The 11521-nt window shown below is 28.3% G+C and overlaps 1 long non-coding RNA gene across 1 annotated transcript in view; it reads right to left on the reverse strand.

The window, feature by feature from the left end:
* Nucleotides 1–2594: 2594 nt before the first annotated feature.
* The window catches only part of LOC136079900 (uncharacterized), a 37717-nt gene continuing 28790 nt past the window's right edge, over nucleotides 2595–11521 (reverse strand). Inside the window, exon 4 of the long non-coding RNA XR_010638317.1 lies at nucleotides 2595–2831. This is a non-coding gene — a long non-coding RNA (uncharacterized LOC136079900). The remainder of the gene's footprint in view (nucleotides 2832–11521) is intronic.

Raw genomic sequence — 11521 nt, forward strand, 5'->3', positions numbered from 1 at the left:
TATCCCAACGAATTTAAAAAAGTAGACATTACGCTTACTAAAAAGAAAAATAAAGTCATGCGAGAAATATAGACCCATCAGTGTTTTACCTTTTGTTTCAACAATGAAATTCTAAAACTACCTACCTCAAGCGTTAGCTTTCTAAATATTATATTTAGGTAAGATAACTTCAAAAATAACTTGTTTTACATGTAAAAAAGAAATTACATTTCGATGTAAATTTCTTACATTATTAAAACCGAAATTACTTTTCAAAGTAAATTTTTTTTCACAATTTACCATATAAAGTTACATTTTTAAGTAAATTATGTAAAAGAAGATTACATCAAAAAGTAATCTACTTTAACTTCAAAAGTAAGTCATTTAAAAAATCTGTTTACTTTCACATTTACAAGTTAATCACTATTGAAAATTACATTACATAATATAATAGTTGCTAAATCTGTATTTTACATTTACCTATAAAAGTAACTAATTTTAAAAAATTTATATTAAAAAAAAACTTGCAAATAATATCATGGCAGAACTAAATTTAAATATACGTGAGTTGCGTAATGCTTTTTCCACTTTGAAAAATAACAGAAGTGCAGGCATAGATAAAATTAGCTTTAATGTAGTTAAATCTGTCTTTGATATTATTGAACCCTTACTGTTTCACAATTTTAATCTCTAATTAACGTCTGGTATTATACCAGATAAACTTAAAATAGCCAAAATCACACCAATACTATAGGCTTTATAATCATTAAGTATCAAAGAACATTCTGTACAACAAACAATTTGGGTTTAAAAAAAATCTTTCTACGGATCACGCGGTAATTGAACTTGTAAACCATATATCGGATGCTTTTAATAAAGATTATTTTACCTTAGTAGTTTTCATTGATTTATCCTAAGCATTTGACACTGTCAATCATGAAATCCTTATTAAAAAATCAGAACTTTGCTGAGTAAACAACTTAAACTTTTTGGTTTAAAGAGTATTTGCCTAACAGGAAACAATGCATTACCTTTGAAACGAATAAAACCAAAAATAACTCATAAGTTGCGGGGTTCTCCAAGGATCTATCTTAGGACCATTATTGTTTCTAGTGTACATAAATGATTTTTTTTAGCATCTAAAAAATTTTATCTTAAATTGTTTGTTGACGATTCCAATCTATTTTATTCACGCAAAGATATAAAAAATCTTTTTAAAATTTTTAATGAAGAATTATCTAAAGTTAATGAATGGTTTATAAGTAAGCGCCTTTCACTAAATGTAGATAAAACTAAATTCATCCTGTTCCACAAACCAAATAAAGTTGATAATATTAAACTGCCAAAACTTTTATTCAATACAACAGATGTAAAAAGGGAATCTACTGTTAAATTTTAAGGAGTAGTTATTGATTAAAACTTGTCATGGAAGTTTCACATCAAATCCATTGAAATTAAAACCTCTTATTATATTTCCGTACTTTATAAAAGTAAACTATTTTTAAATACTAGAGTTCTAATGAAAATATATTTTTCATTTTTTCACAGCTATCTCTTTCTATCTCAGCTATTTGAAACATTGCGTGGCGAAGTACGAATTACGAAAAACTCAAAAAACTTTATAGTAAACAAAAGCATGCTTGTAGGATTGTATTTGGGGCAAACAAAACTGTGTATTACGAGCCACTATTAAATTGTCTTAAGGCCTTATATATTTATAAACTAAACATTTACCAAATATTACTTTTCGTGTCTAAAATGATACATGGAATTTCTTTGCTTATATTATAATCTTATTTCAGTAAAATATCTCATAACTATCCAACATATTTGATCTCATAAGTATTAAGGTGTGTCGATTTTCATTTTTTTTCTTTCTTTTTTATTTTAAAAAACGGCAAGGTTACTTTAGGTGAAGAATTTTATAGGGATACCGAATCTGCAAAAAAAAATGAAAAATCAAAAAATCTTTTTTTTTTTAATTAACTTTTTTGTACGAAAAAATGACTAAAATATGGCTAATTAACAATGGGAAATAATAATTGAAAAAATATATTTTTTCTTAAATTTTTATTAAACTGAATAGTTATTATGTAGAATTTTAAGAAAATTTTACATTAGTTCAAAAATTCATAAAAAAGAATCACAGAATGTGAGTTTTTGTGAAGGCTAATTTTACAAAAATAAGCTACTTTTTTAACATTTTAAACATAAAATCTGACGGTAGATGCGTCGTTTTTTCCTTTTTTAATAAAATTTTAAAAATCAAAACATAGCATTAAAGATTTTTGTCAGGGGGAACGCTTAGTTTTGAACGACTAAAGAATGACTAAAGTGTGGCTAATTAAGGAGAAATACTTTTTAATATTTTTAGACAGTTACTGTTGTGTTTGCTGTCATTTTCCGTTTTTATTAAGTTTCAAAAATTAAGGTAGTTTATTTTTATGAATAACTTCACAAGGAATCCGAATCCGTAAAAATAATTGTCTTGTAGACAAACAGAATTAGTTATTAAATACAATTATATTGTAATTAATAGTAATTATATTGTATTTAACAGAATTAGTTATTAAATACAATATAATTGTATTTAATAAATAGTTCTGTTTGTCTACAAGATAAAATAGTTACATAGGAAATAAGTACACATTAGGAAAACATAGTTAAATAAAAACTTGTCATCTGTAAAGAATGTTTTCTTTGAACAACACTTGTTAAAGTTGTTTATTGACATTATATTACTTAAGTAATCAGGGTTTTTCGCGTCACGGTAAGGAAGGAGGCGTGAACTTTCCGGTTAAATGCACTTCCGCGGTGTTCTGTGACAAGACCGTTAGGACTTCTTGGGGCACCTAAAAATAAAAAATTAAAAATAAAGAAAAAAAAAGGTAATATAATTTTATTATGCAATACTTTTTCACAACTACTGATGTATAAGTGACAAGTATGACAATAAAAAATTAAAGTGATTAAATAAGATTATATATTAAAAAGAAAATTTGATTATATATAAATTAAACAAAATATAAACATTGTAGAAAATTTTATGGCAACCTATAACAAAAAATTAACGGTAAAGACAAGAAACATGAGAAAAACCGCATTAATAGATTTAGTTGGTACTGGAAAGGAGTTGTTACTCTCTGAACTTCCAACATATAGAGACGTACTTCGATATGCAGTTCTATTAAGATAACAATGTAATAAAACCTCCAGAACCTTTTTAATAAAAGATATGGCAAAAAAGGTTGCATGTTCCGTTATTACGCAGTGGAAAAAGGCAAACGCTAATTTTAAAGCTCCTATATTTTATTCTGAAAAGAATATTGTGTACAAAATTATAAAAGCTTGGGACGTTTCATTTTTAATATCAGTGAACAGAGAAAATAAAGAAAATAAAAAAAAAATTACAGTAAAATTGAATAAACTCATTGATATTTTAAATTGTAAGTGTATAGTTGCTGGTTGTAAAGAGTTTGGTTGCAAAATTATTTGTAGACATTTGTAAGCCCACATTACATGCAACTGCTCTAAGGAATATAAAGTCTTATTTTAATATATTTTTTATATTAAAACCGAAAGAGATAAAGTTAATGCTGCTTCAAATATCTTCCGAAGATTTTTATTAAGTGTACCAAATGTCGCAATACACATGTTTTAAATTAAAAAAAAAACTGAACACAACAGGGAAGTTAAAACACTATATAACCATTCTAATAAAAAAGCATTTAAAAGAAAAAGGGCAGACAGCATAACAACAAGTATAACGTTAAACAATTATTTTTCAATGACTGAAGGTGAACTCACTGATGAAGAATTCAACACAGAACCTAATATTTCAATTTCAAAAGTAAAAAAGTCTAAATATAATACTAAAATTGAACAAAATATCGCAATACATAGTCTAAGGTAAAATATGTATTTTTTATTTTAAATTAAAAAAAAACTCTCTTCACTTAAATATAACTAAAAAATGTATATATATTTGGATACGAAGTTTCTTCTAGAGCTGTTGCGGCTTTGACTACAGCTGCCTGGGTTGATAAGAGCTTAAGATAAAGTAATGATGGAATTAAAAAATTAAAGCTTTAAAATGTATAGACAATGGGAACATCAATTGTATTTTGTTTGATAGTAGAAAAGACGTTACAAAAACAAAGATAGAAGTAAAAGGATCCAGCCGATTTTTTCCCGAATCTCTTAAAGCGGAACATTATACTACATGCATGAAACCACGTGGCAGATTTTTGTTTCATTTTGCTCCACAAAGATCAACTGGAGAAAAAAAGCATGTGAAATAGTTGCCAATCATTTAGTCGAATGGATGATTCAACATGGTGTTGAAAAATCGATTCAAGTATTGGGCGGTGATGCAACAAATGTTAATACTGAAGGGGAAGGAGGTGTCATAAAATTTGTCGAATTAAAACTTAATAAAAAGTTAAACTGGATAATATGCGCTCTTCATACCAATGAACTACCCCTCAGACATCAAATTGTTGAACTAGACGGAAAAACACTTTTAAACAACAAATAGTCCGGGGAATTAGGTAAACTACTGGATACAGTTACAGATCTGGAAGTAAACAAGAACTTTGCAAGGGTAACTTAAGGTGAACCACCTATTGCTTTGCCCCACAAAATAGTTAAGAATCTTTTTGCTCATCAAGTTTACGGATACAGAATTGTAACAGCAATAAGATCTGAAGTTTTAGCTGAAATTTTTAATAAACCTTGAAATAGGTCATGTTTCTCATTCAAGATGGCTTACTACAGCCAACCGTTTCTGTAAATTGTGAGTTTCAATTCATTTTTTAACAGAAAAGAACTTTAGAAACCTACGTTTAATTATTGAATTTATAGTTGGTGTATAATTTCCTTGCTGGTTCCAAATAAAGATAAAACATTACTTAATAGATGGACCTAGGCATATTTTATTCCAATTGAAACAACTAAAATGTCTAACTAAAACAACTAAAACAAATGTTCCAATTAAAACAACCAAAACAAATAAAAAAGAGGTTGTTGCAATAGTAATAAAACTGTAAAGAGATCTGCATGGTTTGCCTTTTGTGAATGGATCATTCAGACTCTTTTTTGTTTCAACAATAAAGAGAGCGAAAGTTCAAAATGCAAAAGATACTAGAAATTAGAGGGGAAGGAGATGATAATACCCAGTTAGGAGATGATATAGTAAGAAGTCGCAAAACCCCATGCATAATTACTGATGCTGATAAATTGATCAATCTAATTGAGTGGAAAGATTCAGTATACAAACAACTTCTTACCACAAGCCTCACAACCCATGAAGTCAGAAAATAATTTTACGAGCCTATGGTTATTCCGAATTGGCCATGCCATTCACAATCTATCGAACTTTGAGTTACGCAGGTTTCTTTTTTATCTAATCATAAGAATATTATAATTTATTAAATGTTTTTAATCACCAAATAATTTTTAATGCTTTATATAGGTTACATAGGCCTGTGCGAAAACATATTCGCATTAAAAGCAAGAAGGATATATAAGAGCACAAGAAGCCAGCAGTGGTTTCATGAGCAAAAACAATTCTAAATATAACTTAGCTGGACTTAAAAATTTTAAATAAAATATATTAGCTATTATTTGTTAATTATATGTAAATTTAAAAAAGATAACAGCACTATATAATATATTTATATGCATATATTATAAACGTATTAGTATATAATATACCGTTTGTTAAATATTTTGCTACATTCGGATTCCTTATATAGTTCTTCACAAAAATATACACCTATGATTTAAAAAATATAATAAAAAAAAGAAAAAACAACGCACTCTACCAAATATGAAAAAAGTGGCTTATTTTTGTAAATATACCCTTCACAAAAACTCATTTTCTGTGTTCATTTTTAGGCATTTTTGAATCAAATTTGAAATTTTCTTAAAATTCAACATAATGGTTATTATGTTTTTTAAAAATTAAAAAAATGTATATATTTTTTCAATTATTATTTCCCCTCGTTAATTAGTCGTTTGGTTAAATAATCGTTAATTAGTATTTTAGTCATTTTTTCGTTCAAAAAGTGCTGATCCACTCAGCAAAACATTATTTTTTTTAATTTTTTTTTTTGCGGATTCGAATCCTCATAAAATTCTTCACATAGGTAACCTTGCCGTTTTTCAAAATAAAAAAAAATAATAATAATTGACACACCATAATAAGTATTCAACATCATTGATCTCATAAATATCCATCATCAATGACCTCATAAGTATCTAACAAAGTTTTCGGAGAATAACTTTTATTGTTCCAAGAAATAATTTAAAAATAAGTTCTTATCGAATTCAAAATCAAGGACCTTTTTATGGAAAAATTTATCAAAATGTTCAATAAAGAACACTACTCCCAAGAAAAATTTAAAACAGTTTCTAAAAGAATCTTACTTCAATTTAGATTTTAATACAATAGAATTTTAATTTGTTTTTTTTAAAGTTAATTTTAAAACAGAAAAAACGTTTATATTATAATATATTGTTAAACATGTATCGAATATATTTGTATTAGTATAAAAAACTTTCTTTATTTTTAAATCAATATAAAAGTGATTTTATTATTTGATAAAAGTTATGAATTTTTAACGTTTTTTGTATATTTTATTTGTTTATAAACACGGGCAATATGTAAAAGGGATTCGATAATAAGACAGTCTTGCTCCTGCCAGTTTTTATAAATGTAATATGCCTTTGTCGTAAATATGTGAAACGGCAAAAAAAAAAAATTTTTTGCCAAATGTAAACTAAATTTACAAATAAAATAATATTTTCCAAGTAGAAATATTTTATAATAAAATTAATAATAATTTTTTATAAAAAATAAGTTATTTAAAATAAAACTTAAATTACAGAAGCGTAGATTTTATATAATTTGTACAGAATATAAATGTAATCTATATAAAAAAGTAAGAAAATTTACTTATATTCTACAATAATTTAAGGAGGATCTTGAACAACAGTAATGCAAAAATGTAAAAGCTGAAAGATGGCAGTGAGAGGGCGTGTATACCGTAAACATATAGGCCTATATACCGTATGTGTATAGGCGTATATATGTGAGACTCAGATAAGGTAGACTATTTGAAAGGCATAATAGGCATAACTGTTAGTTCTTTTTAAAGTTTTTTTGCGTAAAAGTTTTTATTATTTAGAAACTAAGTAGGAAAAGTTTAAACCAGTCCTGAATTAAAGGGGCTACAACCTTATGTCCAGCAGATTTTTGGAGACCCAAAATTTTTATTTGGAGGCTTTATTTTTGTAAGGTTTTCTCGCGACTTTAATAAGAAAAAAGGCCACCTGCTCAAGAGTATACCCAGACCCTGAAAGTTTTATTTAGGTATTAAGAAATGTAGCATTTTATAGGAGTAAAATATTTAGAGCTATTTATGTAAATATCTTTATTCGCGTGTAGTATGTGTGGCCTAACTACAGCAACGCTAGTGTAAGCAATATTTACCGTCCCTCAACAACTAGGCCCAGAACCGAAAGGTTTAGGAGCCTCATGATATATTTAAAGAGTTTCTGTTGTTGTGTTTTTTTAGTAAAAGTTTTTGCTCCAGTGAAACAGAAATTGGGCACCTGAATAAGTATGCCTACTGGCATAAAATATTTTGCTACGCCATTGTGTAATATAGGTTTAACCTGAGCTGTATCTAAGCAATAATTTATACGTAAATTAAGAAATAAAACTTGTGGTGATTAGAGCCTAGAAAAAATATACCCTAAAACGATTACCATCTCTACCCCAAATGTAAGGGCAACAAATTACTAATTTTTATTTAAATTTTTTTACACTAAATTTAAGTCAACAGGTTTTAAAATTTATTATTCAAAAGGTATGATTATATAAAGTTTACACTCAAACCGAATGAGGTGGTTGTTTTAACATTTTCCTAAAAATTCTAATGTGATATAAACAAGAACATACTTAAGTTTTTTTTACTTTAAATTTTCAAAAATTTAAAGTAAAAAAAGTAACAAAAATTTGCTAAAAAAAAAATAACTTGATGTTATTTCATCTACAAGATGAAATAACAGCAAGACACTTTTCTTCACAATCAACCATATAATTTTGAATTTAAAAGTGTGCTTTTTTGAACCACTCTACTAAAATCGCGGTTAAATTAGGCGGCTGTTGTGGTTATGAAAAACTATAATTTTTTTAAAGTTAATTACTTTTACTTTTACTTTTTTAACATTATTTATTAATTCATTTTAATTAATCTTGACTTTATTTACATCAGTTATTTAAAAGTTTTAAATAACTGATGATTTTAAAAGACTGTGGTTTATTGTTGCTTTGAAAATGGCTCTGTATTTTGCAATGTAGTTCCATATTTTGTATTTAGCATTTCAGTTGGCAAGTTTTAAAGTATAGTTGCGAAATGTCAAATATCGAGGACCATATTTTTTGTGTCTGTGAGTGTCTCTATTTAGCAATAAACACATACAACTCCCCTATCCCCCCATGAAAAACCTCTTCGAGACGGCCCTGACAACAACCACGCTGAATAAGAGAAGCAAAAAGTAGCAACAAAGCTATAAAAAAGCCCGGCTCCTTTATGCTAAACTTTTGTCAGAGCCTTTTTTTACGCTAAACTTTTATAAGGGCATTTTTTACGCTGAACTTTTGTCTATTTCCTCCAGACAAAAATGTTATTAATAAAACAAATAAATCAAAAAAATGCCTTTTCAAAGCTTTTTTGCAAAAAATCTTTTTTCCTAAAACGTTATAAACCCCACCTTTAAAGAAGGAAATTCAACATGCATGTTTATTGGGACTGCACAAATGATATCAAGATAAAGTAAAATTAAAGTAAAAGTCTGAAAAATAAAGTAAAATAAAAAAAATGAGATTTAAAAAAGTAAAGTTCTCCAGTTGGCTCTGAAAACAATTTTAATATGTAAGTTTATTAAATTTACACAAATGTTGGAAGTCTCAGAGCTCTATCTAATCTGGAAGGTAGTGAAATATCAATCTCAAGATTCCGGGACATATGATAGTAGACAAAGAACCTGTAAAGTCAAACTAAAGTTTGAAAAAAATATTACAAGTTTGTTCTAAAGCACTATTTTATTTGAATAAAGTTTTATTTTTCTAATCATCCTTGTTCTGGTTTGACACCAACGCAACAAAAAGGAGGTTATCAGGGTGTCCTTGCGGATACCAAAAATATTATATTGCGTCATATTGCCATAACAAAATACTTGATTGAAATGGCAAATTCAAAGATAAAAACGGGAGAAAAAGTAAAAAAGAAAAAATCAATTATTATTTAGCAGCCCCTATTAGCACTCAGCTATTTATGTAAATATCTTTATTCGCGTGTAGTATCTGTGGCCTAACTACGACTAAACACTCATACGACAAGAAAGCCTGTCTCTACACAACTGGTATACCCGCATGTTGACTATATTTGCCCCTAATAATAATAGAACTACCCTTTATGTTGTATTTGGAAAAAAGTCATTTCTCGATGCTCCACAACAAACATTGCCCACATACATTAGAGTAATACCTGAAGTATTACCCAGAAGTGCCCTCAAACAGGCAATGAATTTGAATACGCTACCTATCTCAAAGTATAATATACTTTGAGATAGGTAGCGTATTCAAATTCATTTCAAATTTAGGTAGCGTATTTAACATAATATGTGAAATCAACATGAAATGACTGTTCTTTGAGAAAGTAAATAATGTATCTTACATTTTAATTACTTACAAAGTAAGTAATTAAAATGTAAAAGACGAAATTTACTTTTTATTTGTAATTGTAAATAACAATCTTTAGTTGTAAGCCGTTTTTGCTTATTAGTTACTTTTACACGTAAAAGTAATTTGTTGTGATGATGTAGTTTTATTTACTTTGTAAAGTTCATGTTTTTTAAATATTACATTTATGTAAGTTTACTTTATAAATAACTTTTTTTAAATTTAAAAAGAAAATTACATTTTGATGTAAATTTTTCACATAACTATAACAAAATTACTTTTCCAAGTAAATTAATTTACACGACTTACCATTAAAAGTAAGTTACATTGACAAGTAAAAGTACAAATGCAAATTACTTTTACTCGTAAAAATAAATTACTTTTTCAAGTAACAGTTACTCATTTAAAAAACTAATGTCATTAAGTTTAACATGTTATATAATTTATTAAAAAAAACAAATTGTATATATATATTTTATACGAGTTGTGCAAAACGCAAATTTTGACAACTTTTGACATTTTCTCCCATCCTTACCCTTCCCCAACACAATTTTTTGTTTTGTGGTTTTCAATACAATATTATTTTAAATTTTCTAATCTGCTTTTGGTTGTCTAATGAACTTTAATTGTTATTTTATAGATTTACTTTAAAAGCCGTTTATTGTACGCGCCCGTAAGGGGTCGTCCATAAAGTACGTACGCTCATAGGGGGAAGGGGGCAGGGGAAGCTCTTCAAAAAGCGTACAAAAGCGTATGGTGGGGAAGGGTTCAATTTAAAAGTACGTACTTTGATTTTCTAGTTCATCACAATTAAACAGTTAATCAATAGAAAAGTTAAAATTCTGACTAAAGATCCTAGTTTGCCAACATAAAAAAGATGGATGGTATAGGAAGTAGAGGGTATAGTTTTCCTCTATGCACGCACATGCACGAGTGCCCGCAGATAAGACACTTTCACACATTGATCCCCGAAATAAGGGAGTTGTAAATTTTGCAGGGCTGCAATTTTTTAATTTACTATATTTTTCTACAAAATTTAAAATCTGTCGATAAATTTAAATTTAGTTTTAGATGGTAATGTAAAAAATTGTACTACATTAGTGTCCACACGTAAGGGCAGGGGGAAGTGGTGGGCAAGCATTCTAGGGCTTTTTGTTCTCAGGCCTCCGCCATCCCAATTTTTGCAAGGTCTCCTTATTTGGTATAGGTATAAACATACTTAAGTTTGGAGTTTGCACGATGGGTGAAAGTGTCTTATCTGGAACATCAAAAAATCCTGCGGGTGCCCATACACACATGCCACATTTTATAAACTGGCCCTGAGTACGGCGTATTTCATGCAACCTAATTTTTGAGTCAACAAAAAACAGGTTTAGCAGTGCCGTGGCTAATGGGCTTGATGCCTCCCCCCCCCCTTCCTCCAAAAAAACAACAACAAACAGACAACTTATCATTAGGGTCTCAAAATCTTCCAAGTTTTACCACTAGATTTTGCTAAAATAAAAATCTTCTTAAATTAGCAAAAGGGCACAAAACTTGCTGCTTCTTCCCTCCCCCTCCCCCTCGAATTAAAGGCTATAGGTAGCCTACTCTCGCCACTGGGTTTTAAGCTTTGTTTTCAATATTATTGATCTCGATTAAAACTCGTTTTTTACAGTCTTTCTGAAGAGGGGTACCTGAAACGTCCGCCTTAGGTATGTTTTATTTTTATTTGATCCGTCATTAAAACAAAAGATAATACAAGATGACATAACCGGGAATCAAACTCCGGTCTCCGCCACTTAAGTTTAT

The sequence above is a fragment of the Hydra vulgaris genome, chromosome 04 (assembly GCF_038396675.1).
Source record: "Hydra vulgaris chromosome 04, alternate assembly HydraT2T_AEP".
In the NCBI taxonomy this organism is placed as follows: Eukaryota; Metazoa; Cnidaria; class Hydrozoa; order Anthoathecata; family Hydridae; genus Hydra; species Hydra vulgaris.